A 19,300-nucleotide genomic window follows, 5' to 3' on the forward strand; every position below is an offset into this window, starting at 1 on the left:
GCGTACAGTGTGTGTGCGTCCTGCTGTTTTCCTCCTCTGTTTTTCCACAAATAATCTGCCACACACACTTCCTTGAACCCATTTTACATACTCGCAAACACACACACACACACACATACACACACACTGATGGTAATTGTTGCAGTGTAAGTGATATCCAAGTGGTCTTTGGCCTACTTGTCTGTTCCAGTGACACTTAGAGTCTTAATCCTGCTTAAAAAGGCTCTTCACTGCTTAGCTCAAGTTTGCCAACACACAAGGGTGTCACACCCCCGCCTCTTTGTATGTGTGTGTGTGTATGTGTCCGAGTAGGTTTGTGCATATGTAACAGGTTATAAATATATATTCACATAGATGCCAACGGAAAAAAAAAAACAAACCAAAAAAAAACGTGGTGCATTGCTGCATCCTACTGAATCTATTAAGTCAAACTAAATAAATGCACAAACAAACAAATAAATGGAGAGCATTGGGTATTACCACCATACAGCATGCACGATTATCAAATTATCGACTCCTTTTTCGAAGCGTGAAAGTATGAAATTCATGTTGATTCAGTTACTGTGTTCCTTACAACACTAACAAATCTAAGGGCTAATCAACAGATACATAGATCTATATGGAGCATAAAAAGTAGAGTCTAGCATATCAGTGGTTTTCAATGTGGGGTTAATTACTGGTTTTCTTAGGTACAAAAAAGTACCTGGGGTTGTAGGGAGGGACAAAAGTAACAGAAAAAATAACAATGTATGGAATCAAAATGTTGGTTTGGTCCATCTTTACGAATGGACTGTATGTAGATGCATTGTACAGTTATAAGCAAGGTGATAAAATGTTATTTTCCTAGAGGTCAGGATGACGTCAACACAGGTCTCCCAGAGATTGTCGTCGATGTGATGTTGTTGAAACCCTCCCAATTATGAAACACGTTATGAATTGTGACAGCATGAGGGCAGCTAGGGCTGTCCAGATGTGAACTAATTCCCTAATGGGCTTCTACTCTACAATATAAAAAGGCACGCACACATGCGTAGTACTACTTGGTATCCCAGCGATGTGTCCCTCTCTCTGTCAATTTTCATTAATAAAAGCAGCAGCATGGTGGGTGATGCCAGATGAGCAGATTAGCGAGATACATTATGAAAGCCAAATTACATCGAAGGATGAGGTATTTTTAAGAGATTAATTTCACAGAATGGACTCAAAATGCTATAATCTTACATTCTGGGCATAAATAAACATAGAACAACTTCAGTGACAGGGGAGAGTGTGTCCTGTCATTCGGTCTCTGCCTGTTTGTCCATGTTTTTCTCATTTTCACTCTGGAGCTCTTGCCTCGTCTGTCTGCTTCTCTGTTCTCTGTTCAAACAGCAGAGGAAATCTCTTGAATGCAGATCGCGTCTCCCTCTGCAGCTCAAATGACAGAATTCATGGACTTTGCCAACTTTTGAGTTTAAGCAAAAATAAGTGGGAAAATAAGGTATTTATCATCTATTGTTTCAAGCTTACAAGCAACGGAATAATAGTGTTATATGCGTTCCCAATTGAACACACACATAGCGTTGTGTATTGTGCATTTTGATCCACAGACAAAATGCTTATGTTTTGTGTGAAATCTCTGTGTGCAACATTAGCCAGCTCCGCCTTCTCTCCCACTCCTGCCTTCTTCATCTACAGTGCTGTAGCAGGAGCTGATCTGTGACTCTATTCATTCCAGGTCAATTTGGGCAGTGTGCTCGATATGGCTGTTTCATTACACACTTCCTTCCTGTCTGTCTCTCCGACTCAGGGGAGACGATGTAGCTGCCGAGAAAGGAAGGAACAGGAGGAGAGGAGAGGAGAGGAGGGACAGTGTGGGATTGATGGTTGTGTGCGGTGGGAGAGGAGAAAAAGCGTAAGACACGTTTGACACAAGGGAATAAGAGAAGGAGCAGGTAGAGATAAAAGGAGGAGATAAAAAAAACAGGTTTACAGTACGTGAGGAAGAGAGGGACATAAGATGCATGAAGATGAAGAAAAGATTGTGAGATTTAGAGAAGAATAATGGAGCCATGAGGTAAGACGTGCATTGTTGAAGAGAGGGAGTGAGGAATTTAAACCAGTGGAAGACAATGGGAAACTAAGAAGGACAAAATAGGATCAAGGGGGAAAGGTGGGGACAGGAAGGAAGGAAGGAAGGGAAGGCATGGGGATGAAAGAAGGAGGCAGACACAGAAGAATGGTTGAAGAGAAGTAGTGAAGTCATTACAGCTGTCCTTTTCACACTTTATAACATAATATATTAATTCTAAAACAAACTTCACCTAGCCAAAGGGAGAGGACTTGTCATTAATAATTACCAATTATTTCCCATAAATTCAGAAAATTGAATTTCCTGCACTTTTACATTTCCAGTTTGTCTCCCAGACTGTGTCTTCCCGTAGGCCATCTCCATTAAAAGCACAGTTTAATTTATCTTAAACCTGAGATTTAATTTCATCTATTATGTCTATATCATAATTTTCTTTCAAAAAGGAAGCTCCAATTAACAGAGAAACTCAAATAAACTCATTAGAAAGCACTGAAACATATTTTTAGTCAATATGGACCTGTATGGAAACCTATCATTGATAACAGAGGAAGTATACAGACCCAGAGACCAACAAGACTTACCACGGAGCTTGTTATTCATATTGGTTTGTCCCTTTGTAGCCTAGAGAATTACTCATCATGACTTATATGAGATTTAAAAAATACAAGTGTGACATGATGATATGATATCGAAGGAGACGGAGCTCAGCTGTCAACAGACTCTGGCCCAATTAGACCCCTGGTGGCATCCTGTGTTAAAAGTCTGATGCTTTGTTGATCCATCTATTCCCGTTAAACTCCTCCCTACATGGACTTTGTTGCTCTTTAACAATGCCACCTGACTTCCTCTTTTGCTCCTGTCATAATTACTAGGGCAAACATATGTTGTCTTGGGGCACCTGCTGTCCTTCTTCTTGGGTGGACAGAAAGCTACATACACCACGTACACACTGAAAGTAAAGTTAGACAACTGAGACTCTCCTGTAGGCTGAGATCTGATCGTTATCAGGGAAAGACTCTTTTTTCGAGCTGCAATTTCTTCAGAAATGATTTTGCCTCCTCACATCTTCTTTTTCAATAGTCTGTCTCCACCAGCTTCTTTTGTGAAAGTATTTAACGGCCAAATGTCCAACAGCCACAGTCATGGTCACTAACAAGCAATACAAAGAAAGAAATTCATCCTCAGCTCTGTCCATAGGTTTCGTGTTTCTCTGTAATTAGGTCATTTCTTTTACAAAGAACCAAAACAACAACTACATCTCCTCTGCTTTTAGATTCTGATGTGCTTGTGTGTGTGTGTGTGTGTGTGTGTGTGTGTGTGTGTGTGTGTGTGTGTGTGTGTGTGTGTGTGTGTGTGTGAGGAAAGCATTAGATTGCAACCAGGCATGAGACAAAGGAGGGAAACAAGAGTGAGAAAGAGATTCAGCCTCAACTTTTCCCCTTGGGATTGGTCTCCATGGCTACGGAAGCATTTTCAGCTGAACGTGTGACAAACATACAGAAGAGTGAGAGAGATACACACATACACAGTGAGATAGAGAGAGATAAAAAACATGGCAGCATTGAGATACAGGGAGTGTATAAATATACAGTAGATATATGGATGTTGATGACAGAAGGTAGAACAGCACTTTCAATAGAAATCAAAGATTACAACATAACAACACATCAATATAGTGTATAATTAAAATCTGAATCTCATTAAAGATAAACTTAGAGTATGCACTTACAACAACACAGCTGCCATATATAGCACTGCAGCTAACTAACCACAAGATACTTGATCCCTGACAGAAAACACGTAAGGCATCAGGAAAAAGCAGCGACCCAGTACGCGCTCTATGAACTCTAATGGAAAACGGAGACCAATGAGAACAAACAGCATCCAGAGACTATAACAGCTCATCTTACCACCAGACAATCAGAGTCCATCTATATTTCAGAAGCAACGGAAAACTGTGACAATGGGCTTTCATGATCCAAGATTGGTTGAGGGCACCTTTAATGAAGAGGAGGGCACAGGGGATCACGTTTCCATGCTGGCAGGCTAACCACAGTATCGCCGGAGGGCAGAAGATGGTAACAAACTTGTTTATTAAATCCTGTTTCCTTAAACGTCTTAATATACAACAGTGAGAATTGGAGTGATTTTAACTGAAACTCTGAATGACTTTTATCGGAGACTATGTCATCTTTTATGTCAGTGTGGGGTCTGATTTGGGGAACGCTCTACTGTGTCATAACTTCTGTGCTTGTATCAACAGTTTGTTGATAATTTACTTAATGTTTCTGAAAACAGTAAGTGGGCAAAAATTGTGCTCAACACAGGAAACGACAGTCTCAATTTTTCTCTGCAATAGGTTTGTCAATATTTGCATAAAGTACAGCCAGTGTTACTGGTGATGAATTATTTATGGGGACTAAAGGAAGAGACTTGTAAAGGCTGGTTCTGCTTGACAGTGTTGCTATGGATGTACTGTGTGTGTGTGTGTGTGTGTGTGTGTGTGTGTGTGTGTGAGCAAGAGAGAGAGAGAGAGAGAAAGAGAGACAGAGAGAGAGAGTGATGTGCTCTGCTGCGCTCGCCGGCAAAGTCACTGCTTTCTCAAGGACACTGCGGCTAAGGGGCAAGAAAGAGAGCAGGACTGACACACAGGAAGGAAAAAAAAATGCAAGAATAAAACAGAATGAAATAAAGACTTTTAGCGGTAGACGGCAGAGTAAGATGAAGAAATAAGCAGAGAAAACAGAATAAATGAGAGAGGAGGAGGCAGCAGATGAGAAAAGTGTCAAAAAAAGAAGGGAAGATGGGAAAAAGAAGGACTGAGTGGTAGGATGGACATGGGATCATCTTTCACGGTTTGTGTGTGAGTGTGTGTGTGTGTGTGTGTGTGTGTGTGTGTGTGTGTGTGTGTGTGTGTGTGTGTGTGTGTGTGTGTGTGTGTGTGTGAATGAGAAAGCATGTGGTTCTATGTGAAAGTGAAAAAAGAGACACCACAATGCTTCCTTAATGTGAACTAACCAGAAAACCTTGTTTGACCTATTGTCATCCAAACCTGTTAAACACAAAACAAGGGGGCTACTGACGACTGTCACCATCAATTACTGTGCTGATTCTTTTTTTTTTGTATAGTCAATTAATCATTTCGTCTTTAACTTGTTTGACAAGTTTACCAGAGATAATTCCTTTATTTGCTTGTTTTGTCGTCTGGAAAACATGGGAGAAGATATCTTTGTCTAACTCCAACAAGCCAGCCAACACTACTTTAAGAAGCCACTGAGCAGCAGCAGCAGACATGGTATAGTTCTATTACGCACAATCTGGAGCAGAGCAGTGCAGCTGCTTTTTCTGCCTGGTTCAGTCTCACCCGCAATCCACTAAAACCTCTACAGCGATCAATTATTCACACATAAACACACACACACACGCAGACCCCAAAACACTCCCACTGAGATGATAGTGGGGAAGGCCGCTGGGTGAATTGCATAAAAACTACTTTGCATACATAAGCAAGCAGTTTACCAAAGCAGTGAGTGAACTCAGCTACCACTAGGACCACAGCCCCATGACCAACTGTCATCACAAAAGGTGTCTAACTGAAAGCATCCTTCAGCGTGCAGCTGTAAGACTAGACCACAAGATGACCATGGGGCTTTTGTTTATTCAGCACAGATGGGGACAGAATAGTTGAGCAAATAGGCTGCAGGTTACAGTAGCAGCTTGATATATATGGGTTACAAAAATGTAAGAGAGTGCCATCTGATAGTTTTCATGTGATTTCTCTTCTTGGCCCCCACGAGGCTTGTAGTAACATGTGAAATTTGATGGTATGTTGTGGGTTGGGGGGTTGGGCAGATCCGAGCTGGCATTCTTGATGCTGTCGCAATGCAATGTCTCATCATGGCCCTCGACATTAAGATGTTAAGTTGTTGGCCAAAAAATTGACCCTTGACTTGATGGCAAATACACATGCATGCCAGAGACAGACACACTCGGCTGTGGCGCTCAGCAGGGGTGTGAGCCAACCTCTCTGCTGCAGGTCTTCTCTTGTTTTCTGGCTGATTGGGCAGCACCGTAAACAATGAGCCACCAAGCCCAGCAGCAGCTCTTCGCATACAGAGCGAGAGAGAGTGAACAGAGATATATGGACGCGGAGGTAAGAATGGATTCCGTTGTACATTTCACTCACCTCCCTCTGTCCTCCTATCTGTTTATCTGCACACTTCTCGTTCAGTGTCTATCAGCCAGTCTGTTTGTCTGGAGTCGCGGTGTCAGAGCAGGCAGGCTTCAGTACCTGAGAGGAGACAAGTTCAAAGGTCGGTTGAATTCAGAATGACAGCACTTAAGGATCGTGTTCAACTTGACTTGAGTCACATGCTGACCGGCTGGCATCAAAGACGAAGAAAGTAATATAGCTATCATTCCTCGCGCACACGCATTCACACGAAGAGAGAGAGCTGCACAGACAGGAAAAAGATGAGGGGTTGAAAGACTAAAACCTCCATTAAGCACTCTGGCAAGTGCATCTTTAATCTCTGCGTGATAACAGTAATTATTTTGCATTGAAGTATGACTTTTCACTTATGCACACGACAGACCCTCATTGACATATTACTCTCTCCTGTCCTTCCGGCAAACATCACCAGAAAGCACAGTGGATAACTGGTGAGTGCGGAAAGGATAGAGACTAGAGAACTAGGGCTATGAAAAAGAAAGAAAAATATCGGAAATAATGTAATGATACTCTTGTATCATAGAGAATAAAAGAAAAGATCATATGAAGGGACAGAAACTGAGACTTCTGTTTTGGGGGAAAAGAGAATAAAATATGTGCGAGAGCAACTCCATTTCCACATTCTCTTTACATGCCAACAGTTTACAGGGAATATGCAGAAATATGTTGTGCTGGATCACAGATTTTCAGACAGTTTTCTGTCATTCATTCCCCAAAGATAAGTCTGACTTTGAGAATATCAGAAGTTTATTCACTCATATTGGCCACTTTCCAAAGTTTGTATAAGGCAGTTCTGACCCAGTCTTCTTCTATAGGCCCAGCAAGGCACAGGAAAAAAAAAGATAACTTTAAATCATTGTGATGGAAGTCTGATGTGCACCAATTGTGAAATAACCACTTTCACTTTCACCCCCCCCCCACCCACCCACCCACCCACCCAAACTACTTTGTATAAACTGATTATCAACAGAGAAGTGGTTTAAATATTCAAATGTGGGTCTCAACGGCTTCTAATGTCAATTTAAATCCCCTTCACCTAACTAGTCATACTCTTTGTCAGACTCCATTCAGACTTCCCATTGCTATTTCATAATAAAACTCAAACCCCATTCTCTTTGCTGTCACAAGGTTTTATAGTGAAGCAAAGCTGGAGTACGTGTTGAGTTTAAATTAACAGCATGATAATGTGTTTGCTCTCTGGCTTGTCTTCAGCGTTGGCAGAGGCAACCCTTATTTAATCGTGAACATTTCAGTAATTCTAAGATCGCCATAAAACACACCCCGACTTTATAACTGAATGATACAAACTGTTGAGATGGCTACAAGTGCAGCTCTGGTCTAAGAGATGGGCAATAGATTGCAGAAAAATGGGGGCAAGGCTGAAATTGGGGGTGTTAAAATCCTAAGAGCTACTGGGTGCTCTGTGAAGCAGTGTTTTATCAATTTTCACATTTTACTTTAACTTTAACATTGGGTTGTGATTTTCTGATATGGCATTGTCTCCTCTTTTGTCTATTAGCTAAAACACCCTGAGGCCCTGTTAATTGATGAACCAGCTAGAGTCATTAAATAATTTTGTAAATGTGTATTATTGTATATCAATAAGAACAATTGTGATTGCTGGCCTACTGGGAAATATTGATCCGTCTGCTTTGCTTTATGAGCACAGTTAAAAAAAAAAAAAAAATGCCAGAAGAACTTGTCAGAAAAGTGAAACTGCAGTTACAGCAATAAAATGCAGCCCTGTGAGATATATGTAATTACACATCCCTCACTCTGTAAAGATGTCTGACAGTGATGATCCTGTTGAATCCTCCCACAAAGTCACACAGCCAAGAAAATCAAAGCAGAACAAAGGTACGGTATTTGCTGTGTGTTGTTTGGAGAACAGTTCACACCTTGGATAATAGAGCATAACTGAGGTGGGTGTTGGTCGGAGCAACAGATGTAATGTCATGGTCCTGCAAGACAAACCGGTTCCCAATCCCATTCTGATTGCAGCAAGTCTGTTCACAACTCTGACACGTGCACTTATGCAAACACACGCACACGTTATAAGCACACTGCCGCTGGTTGTGGTATATACTTCAGTAATGTCTTTACTGTCAGCGACACATTCACGTCATTAAACCATGCTTTGTTTTGTTTGCTTTGTTTAGAAAAGACTAATGCATTTGTGATATCTTACCAAACACGTGTCCACTGCGTATTTAATGTAATGAAAAACTACCTTTACTTTTTCTCTTACAGCTGGACAGTTGGCAAACTGTCAAGTCAAGAAGTGGTGGCCATAAAACATAATGAGCTTTGAGCTACTTGTACAAGGTGGTGACATTCGTCTTATCTTTGCTTCAACAGAGGCAGGCGCAGGTGGTCTTTGACAGCTCATATGTCACTCAATAAACAAGCAAACACTATTCAGCATTTTGTGTCTTGGGCAGTATGCAAATGTGGGTCCTTGAAAAGCTAAGCTAAAAGTTAATTGGCACATGTAGCCTGCGTTTTCCATAACTACCCTGAGCGCAGACCCAACAAACATACACAGCAAAATCAAGGGCGTCATTACAGGCAAATGAAAACAAACAAGGAGGTGCAATATCAATTTTTCAAGCAAAAGATTGATCATTATTAAATAATGTAAAAAAAAAAAAACTAAAAACAAAACAAACTATGTTAGTCAGCAATCAGACAGTTTTTTTACTACCACTTCTATTATATCAAGCCACTGAATTTAGAGCAGTTAATATTATATCTTCTTAACTTCAGACAGAGAGTGAGTATGGCATGTAGGTTGGGCTTGTAAATCATTTCTCACACCTCTGTGGTGAATCAGTTCAAAGATGGAGAGAAAAGTCACAGATTTGTATCCATGCTCTCTGTAGCAGAGCATGTGTACAGGAGCTAATGGAGACACATGGTCTGAAAGTGGTCTCCAGTGACTGACACATTTTCTCAATAAAGTGTTCATGAGAAAGAAGAATACACCTTCAGCCGACAGCATTATTTCATTTGCCGATCCTTCACATCTCATTTGGAAAGCATTACTGATACGAAGCTCGGTGTCATACTGAGAAGAGACGGTGCGATGAAGCGTAAACAAGGACTCATTTTCTTACAGTAGGTGGTAAAAGAGCCTGACTCGACAAAACTGTAAGAAACTGAGCTTGTTAGCCACAGATTGGCAGTGCCAGAGATGATCATTTTTTAAAGAGAGAAGATGATGTGAACGTGGAGATCTACACAGAAACCGATGGGCACACACACAATATCCATATGCTGCATGAACCCCCACCTCCCCCTCGCCTCATGATGAAAACAGAGCAGAACACTCTCTATCTGTCTCCCTGAATAAAGCTAAGCACTCTCCAGCTCTGTGAATCCCCCCACCCAACCATTAAGCTATCCATTTCCTAACTCATTAATAGAAACATTCTCACCCAGTGCCTTTGAGCGCAGCGGAGCCCTTGAATTCATGGGATACATTTTCCGACCATCCCATTTTCACAGTTTCACGTTTGGGATGCTGGTGAGTGCAGGTGCCTTCGCGGTGCCTTGTCTCTGGTGAATCACTCAGTGAGTTCCTGATCAAAGGGGCTGTTTCACCAGTTGGAGCCCTCGCAGTATAATGTGCGGTGATGTACCCATTAGCCAGACCAGCAGCTAATAATACACTTAATGGTGTGTGAACACTAAACAAGAGGTTTGCTTCATTCTGATGCTTGATTTAAACAGGAACGTTACTTTTAATGACTGAACATTTACGACATCTTTAGTTCTTCAAAAATAGTAGTGGAACTGTAAAACCACTGCTGCTATAAATCAACGATACAATATTAGACAGTATAAAACACAAAGTAAAATATAACAACTACAAAAGCAATTTGTACTGTTTAGATGTTTACAAGTGAAGCCGTACTACTGTGACTATTTTCCTTATGGATTTATTCTGGTAAAGCTAATCATCTAATCTTTATCTGATCAATATATTAATATTGCAGTCAGTGAAAATGCAGTCATTGAGATTTTCTTCAGCTCTGAGCCTAAGTGAGATTGACATGTCATTGGAAGCACATTAGTTGATCCCACTGTGTGTTCTCATAAAAATATAATAGACCATTTCATTTATTTCTAAATTTGTTTCACTATTCAAATTGCAAAAAATAAAATTAAGATGACAATCCCTTTTCAATATTCATACCCTCTATTAGTAATTATGATGTGACAGAGTATCCCTAACCTCGTTCTCAATTTAAAAATATTACATGAAATCCTAATCCAGATAATCTCCGTTATAAATCATTTTCATTACAGTGATGCTCTTGCGTACACACACCCAGGAGTATGCGTTCAGAAACATAAGGGACAATTTGTACACCTTTGTGTGTGTGTGAAGTGGAGTTTGTGAGTTTTCTTGCCCAAGACACAGGTAACCAGGTAATTCAAAAAGTCACACATATATAACTTACACAGATGAACAACTATAAATGCTGCAGAACACAGAAAACCACTCGGCTATGAGGGGGGGAAAAAAGCCCTCTCTCAACCTCCAAATGCACACCTTTGTATGAGCACACACACACACACACAAACACACACACACACACACACACACGCATGGCACATCCACCATGGAGGAAATCCTGGAATTGGTTCTCTGCCTCTGTATTTTCTCAGTATATGAGACAGGCTGGCCCATACATCTCCACTGACTCAGCCGTGGCTTTGGAATTCCAATCAGTAAACAACTAGAGGGTGAAGGGAGACAAGGGTTGCAGCTGGATGGAGTGTGGGTGGTGGTTGCGAGGTGAAGACAACATGAATATGTGAATGAAAGGAGAAGGATTAAGAGTAGGTTTGAATAAATAAAGACCTGGTTTGTATAGCATAGATATCATTACAGTCCATGTTTGCATCCCCTTCAGAGCCACAGTGGGGTACAGGCTACAGAATGCAGCAGGGAAATAGGATGATCGAGGGTGAGAAATGAAGACACTCGTACAAGTCTAATGTGTAGTGAAGGAGGTATAGAGCATGAGGTTGGGAGAAGGAACATGGGAGGGAAAGGGAGACGGGAAGTGGAGGCAGCCTGTTGTTGGTCGGGAACCTTTTCTCTCCCTCCTCTCTCTCAACAAGAAAAGCAATTTAAGCTTACACTGACGCAGCCATAGCAGAGTAATTTACTGCTGATTGCATTTCTTTATTCTCGAGAGAAAGTGTTCAAATAGCCTTTCCCTTAAAGAAAAAAAAAAAAAAAAAAGATTTTGTGACCAGTTCAATTGAATCATAAATTTGAGTCTGAGAATAAACCACTTATATTCTACTGTGCATAAAAATGAATAGGCTTAAAATGATTAGGCTATACTACAGGTTTGATGCAAGAGACATTATAGGAAATTTCTATGAAAGCTAACACTGTTAACACACACAATTGAATGGAATAAAAGCCCCAAATTCTCTAAAGGCCCCAAGCCCAATTAAAAAAAAGGAATGATTTCTATTTAGAAAGAAAGACAATATAGTGCTTTTTCAGCATTGTATCTTTGCAGTATTGATCAAAGGGTTCCTCTTCCCTTTGTTCTGCAAACCCGAAGTAAAAACATAGATAATGGCATCTGTGCTGAGCAAAATCGTTGTGCAGCAACTTTTTGCCTTGCTAAATTTGTCCTTAAGGCGCATAAACAGCCATCTTAATTCTGTTACAGTTATTCAGCTTTTTCAAGAAAAGGTTTTGGGTGTGACGCTCAGCTGGAGCTCTAATAACCAGTGAACGCAGAAGGCACACACACTGTTCTGTACTATGCACCAATTCACACGTGGAGTCATGCACAATGTCTGCAAAGTACACACACACACATACACACACACACACACACACACACATATACAGCGAGCCCCAGTAGTTGGTTGTGAACTGACATCTACAAAGAAACCTCTGTTGGAAACATCCCTGAAGACCCTGTCCATGTTATCTATACAGCTGGTTTGTGGGCACACTTGTGTGTCTAGGCGTAGGTCCCTTAAATCACCATACAAATTAACCTACAGTCAGTGCTCAACAGAAGCTTGTGTTTAAATGTTTAACACTAACCCATTCTCCAGCAGAACACACATACAAATTTATACACATAGCACACACACACACACACACACACACACACACATACATACACATACACATACACATAGGGCCCTATACACAGTGCAATATAGTATAGGAGCGTAGGAGGTATAACTAAGACATACTGTATGGAAGTGGACGCAAAAGTTGACACACCAAGGAAAGAAAGAACATAGGAACAACTAATTTTTGGCTGACAGCAACTGTAAAGCAGGGCTGCGCTATACACAAGAACATTATATCATTATTTTTACAAGCTGTAACAGAATCTGACAGGCTGTTTAGTGGAAATTATACCAATGAGAAGCCTCGCTTAACTCTTTCATGTGGTAAAACAGTTGGGAATTCTCTATTCAAGTATAGTGAGCTGAACCTAGAGCTGAAACTATTAACTGTTAGTCGATTAGTGGATCAACAAAAAAAAAATTGATTGATCGATTAATTGTTTCATTGTTTGTTTTTTAACATTCATTGGTTCCATCTTTTCAATAGTAAGGAATGGCTGCTTTTCTTCTGCAACATAATGCAATTTAAAGACGTCATCTTGGGCTTTTTTCACTATTTTCTGATTTTCTGCTTACTTGAATCTGCTAAAAGATGCTTAAAATCTAGATTTGTACCGTTTTCATTTCATTTTGTTGGTAGATCAGTGTGAACATTTGCCTGTGATACAGATGATGATACAGATTTCCTGAAATCTGCAACAAAGTGAAGTGAGGAGGAGCAAATCACAAAGGTGACACTTCCCTCTGATTGATAAACAGTACAAAACAACACACACAGTGCAAGACCGAGTCAGAACTGGGACTCCGCTAAATGCAAAATGTGAACATATGCTTGGCTTCCAGTGAAACATTGGGATATTATATGGTCTATTTGCTGTCACAGTTACTCTGTGGCAGAGAACATGTGAAGTGCTTCATTTCATTCAATTAGCTATGCAAGTGTATGCATCCAATGGTCTTTTTCCAGGTTTATAGACAGCACTGCAGTGAGTAAACGATGTGCTCACCCAGATCTGTCATATCAGCCTGACAACTGACAGAAAGCTAAGGCAGAACATGAAAAAGGCAGGAAGGTGAACAGGGAAGAGTTGACTCCTTGTGTTTCTCTCACCCACACTTGTATCAACACACACAAGCGCACAAACACTAAATGAGAAACGGTGACTAAGTCTCGCCCTAGGCTTCATACAGAAGCTCTTAACAAATCCAAGCCTTGCCCAATCATTTCCCTTCTCTCTAGGTTGCCATAGCTACAGCCTGCCTCCTTGTCTGTACTTTGGGAAGGGTGAGACTCTACCACTGTGTCAGTGTGTGTGTGTGTGTGTGTGTGTGTGTGTGTGCATGTGTGTGTGTATGTATGTGTGCTGTGCGGTAACCCCACCAGATGGGGTCTTAACACTTCCAATCTGGCAACCATACATTCAGACACCCCTGCTGGACATCTGAGATGGGAACGTGTGAGACAGTAGAGAGGTGAGTTGTGCTGAAAGAAAGGGGGGGGGGGGTCTGTCAGAATATGACCAGAGAGATTGCTTGTGACCTTACGCACATCATCCCATTCAGACTCGAAACCACGTCTTAAGAGCAACAACCCGACTTCTATTGTATGGACTGTGCTCCCTTTAATCCATACATTAAAAAAAATCTACAGTTAAAAGCAACAGTTACTTCTCATTGGTAACATTAGCAGTCTCCTAATTACTGCTCTAAATTCAACATTCCTTATATAAATATAAAACTGCAACTGTATTAGAGCTTTACATAAATTAAATAGTCCAAAATGGGCAAAATCTTGATTGAAATCAGGAACTTTCTCTCTATCTCTCTCTGCGTTACACGCGTTCTATTATGAACCAAATATCTTCACATTTTAAAGAAGCAATTAAAAAATGTCACCTCAGGCCCTTTGAGATTGTAATAAGGATTTTTCTTCTATTTTCTAAGAGTTCAGGGACTAAACAATAAACTGATAGTAACAATAACTGTTATTCATAGCCTTACTCCTAATATTATCAAATATTTTATTCTCTTTTTGAATTGAGCTCTTATCACATGCAGTATTAAAAAAGGAGTGTGTAATTAATCCTTTTCTGTACCTGTCTGTCAGTGGCCTGCATCTCTTTGGGTGTGTGTTTGCTATGCACTGATGATTCCCATTATGATAATATATACAGTGATTTAGTGTTCAGCACACATTGTCAATAAATTTATGTACAGGGAGATGATACAGAGCTTTTAGAAAATTAATTATACCAGAAACAGGGGGCAGCACTGTTAGTGAAGCTGTGCATCCTAACAGACTGCCCCTCTCCGACTCCCCGTAAACAGGGCAGAAAAGTAAGTCTGTGTGTGTGTGTGTGTGTGTGTGTGTGTGTGTGTGTGTGTGTGTGCCTCAGAGATGAGCTTCTCAATGCACTACACCAGATGTCACTATGCAAGCACACCACACAAGTGTATATGTGTGTGTGTGTTTGTTTGCTAACAGGTAGATGACAAGAATGATATAAAGACTTGAGGATCAACATATGACTAAAACTCTCGCCATCTGCCCGCCAGTGGACAAATATAAACACAGTCCTCTCTTACTCTGTTATTTCTTTATCCCCCTGCATCGCTCGACTTTTCTCTCTGTTCTTGCTCTCTGCAGTCCTGCCATCCATCATCATTAGGAGGCGAATAGATGACCTGTCTACACCTGCAGCCACTCTCTGTCCCTTTACTCTCTGGAGAGCAAAGAGGTGGGGAGAGGAGAGGAGAGGAGAGGAGAGAAGAGAAGAGAAGGCGAAGGGGGAGATACACAATTGTGATTGTGCCGATGGCCGACTGATTAAAGTTTTGTAATATTTCTATATCTAGTATTACAAGCTGGGCTACTGTGGTGGCATTCCTGGAAAAAGAAATGCTGGTTTAAGTTGTTGCAAATGAAAACTGATTTCCTACTGCAAAAGCATTTAACTGGTGAAACGCCAGTTTTATTATGAAGGAGTCACAGGATATGCAATGTGATTGTCAGTGAGCTCAACACTTACCACTAACTTTGATCAAAAATGAGTCTACAAAACAAGACAACAGTCATTTTCTGCATTTTCTGACAGTCGATCAGCGTGATAAACTGCAGGGAGTAGTGGAAGGAGCAGCCACAGTGAGCTGTTACAGGCGAATGGTGTACACCTCTAACTTAAGTCTGGGAGGTAACCAACTCCTTTCACTGCACCCTGCTGGTCACAGACTCATGCTGTGTGCAGCATAAAATCTGAACATGGCTGTTCACAGTGTGATGAAAAATGGCCAATTACTGCCTGACTTCTTCACTGAAACGACAATAATTTGTTTTACTGCCCCCAGAATTCTGTGACCTGTAGTTAAACAGCATTTCCTGCACCTCTAGTAATTACAGTGTCGCCACATCACCCAGGACTGAAATCTTCCAGATTGGGTGTTCTTGATATATTGTATTTATAAGAACTAGAGGTCACTGTGTCCTTGAACTTTGACCTTTGACCATTAAAATCTAATCTGTTCATCTTTGAGTCCAAGTGAATGTTTTTGCCAAATCTGAAGAAACTGGTGGTCTTGAGATATCACATTCCAGAGGCCAAAAACAGGTTTAGTGAGATCACAGTGACCTTTGACAACAAAAATCTAATCGGTTCATCCTTGAATCCAAATGTGACATTTGTGCCAAATTTGAAGGAATTCCTCTGAGGACGTCCAAGGTTATCGTGTTTACAAGGCCAAAATTGTGTTTTGTGATCTAATCGTGACCTTGACCTTTGACCACCAAAATCTAATTAGTTCATCCTTGTGAATGTTTGTGCCAAATTTGAGGATATTCCCTCAAGGCGCTACTGAGAAATCATGTTCATGACAATGGGACGTTCGGAGGAATGGACGGACAACCTGTAAACACACCTGTAAAACATTAAAAAAGAGTAGCACTCTCTGTGAAATGTGGTGGTTATTACCAATAACACTGAAATTGCCCAATTCTTAATACCAAATGTGACACCACAGCGACAACAGAGGCTGCTGCAGATACAGCGTGCTAACACACATACACATGCACACACCTCCATATAGTCGGTGTGTACGCAGTAATTCAAATTGACTAGCAAGGTGAGCGACCCACTGTGTGAAAACATTCATTTAAAAAGTCAGCCTTATATTTTAACAGCCTGAACTGCGATGACTGTAGCCTGCTAATGCTGTGAGCACCTAGCTCATGTTATGAGCTGTCGCTATATTAGCCTAAACAAGCTAACAGTGGTGAACGTTGTGTGTGGAGCTTTGCTACAACGGGTGCCGTGTCAGGACATGAACATTTTGACAATGTGGTGTTAATGTTTAGTGAACAACGGACACTCACTCACTCACCCTGAATCCAGATGTCTATCCTTGAGGTGCTGGGATAAGTTTGAGGTGTTTCCTCCTTTCATTTGAAACGCTCTGTGGTACTGTTTGCATACTGGCTTTTAGTCATCAAAAACGTGTCCCTGATGATCTGTGTAACATACAACATTTCTCCATACACCAGTCTTGTTGTGTTTTTTTTTTCCCCCACAAGTCATGGTGGACCTGTAGCTGCATCTGCACCTGCTGCCATTCCACATGTTACTGTTTACTGTGCCTGCTTCTCCTTCCAGTTTGACGTCAGACCACAGTGCTGTATGGTCATTATACTGCACATGTCCAGTAGCTACGACATCTACGGTCTCCTATCTCCACTCTCTGCTAACAATTCAACAATTTACTGCACCACATTTTTATGAAATTATCACACCATAAAATCAAGCCTGTATGCTGTTCCAAACAAAACAGGGAGTTGATGAATCTTCCCTTAAGGAGGACGGAGGATCAAAGCCAATAGAGACAAATATAGAAACAGGGAGAAGAAGCGCAGGATAGTACGAGGGGAAAGGATGGGAGCAGCTAAGATGGAGGAGGAGAAGGAGGGAAGGAAGCATACAGATGAGGGGAGGACGAGCAGAGGACAAAGTATTGTCTCCTGTTAATATGTAAAAATAACTCTGCTGCTGCCTGGTGGAGGAGCTAACTGGGTCAGAGAATTCCCACAGAGAGAAAGGGAGAGAGAGGAGGGAGAGGAATCACATTGATTCAGTCTGTGGAATCAGTGTGAAGCAGAAGTCAGTCTCTCTCACCTTAGGGCTGGCAAGGCTGAGGGGCATCTCTGTGGACATCCATGCCGTGCATTTGTTCATCCATCTACAGTATCTATCCTTCTAATGGTCTGCCCCCCTCCCCTCCCAAAATCTTTTCATCTCCCCCTTCCCTCTGGCTTTGGTCCCTTTGTTTACACCCTCCTTCTTTCCTTCCTCTGCTAATAAACATAGCCTCGACTTTCTCTCACACACCTCCCTCTCCCACACTCTGCTCCCTTGCATTTAACCCCGTCTCCATCTCCTTTCTCCTTTGTTGTCTCCACAATCTAAATACACACTTACAACAAACATCCCACTATATGACTGAATAAAACTCAGTGAGTAATACAACGCCAGTCAGTCTATTAATAATACTCTAATCGCCCAGCAGATTGACACATCTTTAACTAATTATACTGATAGTAAAACAGACTGATAACCTTGGAAGAAAAAGAAGAATATATTAAGTTATTATAATACAGCCTGTATTATTATCAGCAGCACAAAATCAGGCCTGAATGTCTTTCTATGTAATAATCACTGGTTAATGTCATATTGTGCTCTCATAACATTATCTCCAACTGACTTGACATCTACTTTAGTTCATTTACAAACCAATCTTAAGTCTTTTGTGGGTGGTTTTGGTCGCAGACTGCTCTGCACCTTGTTTTCCCTCTTTTTTTTTTTTTTTCAATTTCTCTCCACACTTTGCCCATTTCCTGTTCCATTAAATCAAAGCTACTTAAGTCTCAGCTTGACCCTGCCTATCATATGCTTGTATGATAGCTATGTGGAGCACCTGGAAACAGATTAACCAAAGAAAAATTCCTTTTTTTTTTTTTTTTTTTTATTTAATTTAATTTTTTTTTTTTTTAAAAGGAGCTGAAGATTTAGGATTATTTTTTACATAACTGGACAAAACCAACCATTTTAAATGCTTTTCAATGGCTATTTTCAGGAATGAAATGGTGGAGCTCTTCCATAGTTTCTCTCTCACTGTTTTTAATCTATGAAATGTAATCCCATAAACCAAATATTTCATGGTCTGCTGTGTTTCTGGGATTTCACTGTTGCCCCTGCCAGCACAGCAGCTATAAGTCTAACCCATAAACCATACCATTTGCGCTGGTCAGCAATTCTGAGTGGTAATTAAAATCTTTATTGATGACGAGTGCTGTTAGCATACTAACTATTTTGCAGACTATTTATCAGGCTACTGTACATACTGCATTAGCTGTATGTGTGATAGCCACAGCCATACATCTAGAAGACAAATTAATACAGGAGTGTTCATGCAGTGGGGAATTTCCCACCTGGGTATTTTCTCTTGGATTCAAATAGTCACAGCATGACATTTTTTTCTGGCAAACGTAAGCAATAATGTGAAAAAGGGGTATGCAAATAAAACCTCTTGGAGAAGGTCAATTTACTGTAGAATAATTAAGCTAAGATTTACACCTTTACTCCTTTTTCTTGCTATCTTTCTGCTAATAATGTCCTTCTTGTTAACTTCACAGTATAAAGATTATACACTATGCCTCCACTATATCCATACATGTGCTAACATACCAGTATGTTTTAATGTGTACCAGTGTCTGGACAGAGCTAGATTTACTGAAAATGATTCCAGAGCTTAAAATGCTTAAGAACTCCAGGTCTAAATGGATTAACCTGCAGGGCTGGTCCAAAATGGGCAGGGCTGTTTCTTGGCTGGCT

General features: G+C 40.8%; 1 protein-coding gene across 4 annotated transcripts in view; it reads right to left on the reverse strand.

The window, feature by feature from the left end:
• Positions 1–19,300, reverse strand: part of strbp (spermatid perinuclear RNA binding protein) — an 85,169-nt gene that overhangs the window by 51,534 nt on the left and 14,335 nt on the right. For 3 of the 4 annotated variants that reach the window (XM_071465853.1, XM_071465854.1, XM_071465856.1), the window contains one exon: positions 6,258–6,362. The exons of the other annotated variant lie outside the window; for it this stretch is intronic. The gene's annotated coding sequence lies outside the window, so the exon portion shown is untranslated. The remainder of the gene's footprint in view (positions 1–6,257; positions 6,363–19,300) is intronic. 4 annotated transcript variants of the gene reach the window in all.

Source organism: Trachinotus anak, unplaced genomic scaffold, assembly GCF_046630095.1.
Source record: "Trachinotus anak isolate AG129_WGS33_773 ecotype Australia unplaced genomic scaffold, CSIRO_AGI_Tana_v1 ptg000028l, whole genome shotgun sequence".
NCBI classification, from domain to species: Eukaryota; Metazoa; Chordata; class Actinopteri; order Carangiformes; family Carangidae; genus Trachinotus; species Trachinotus anak.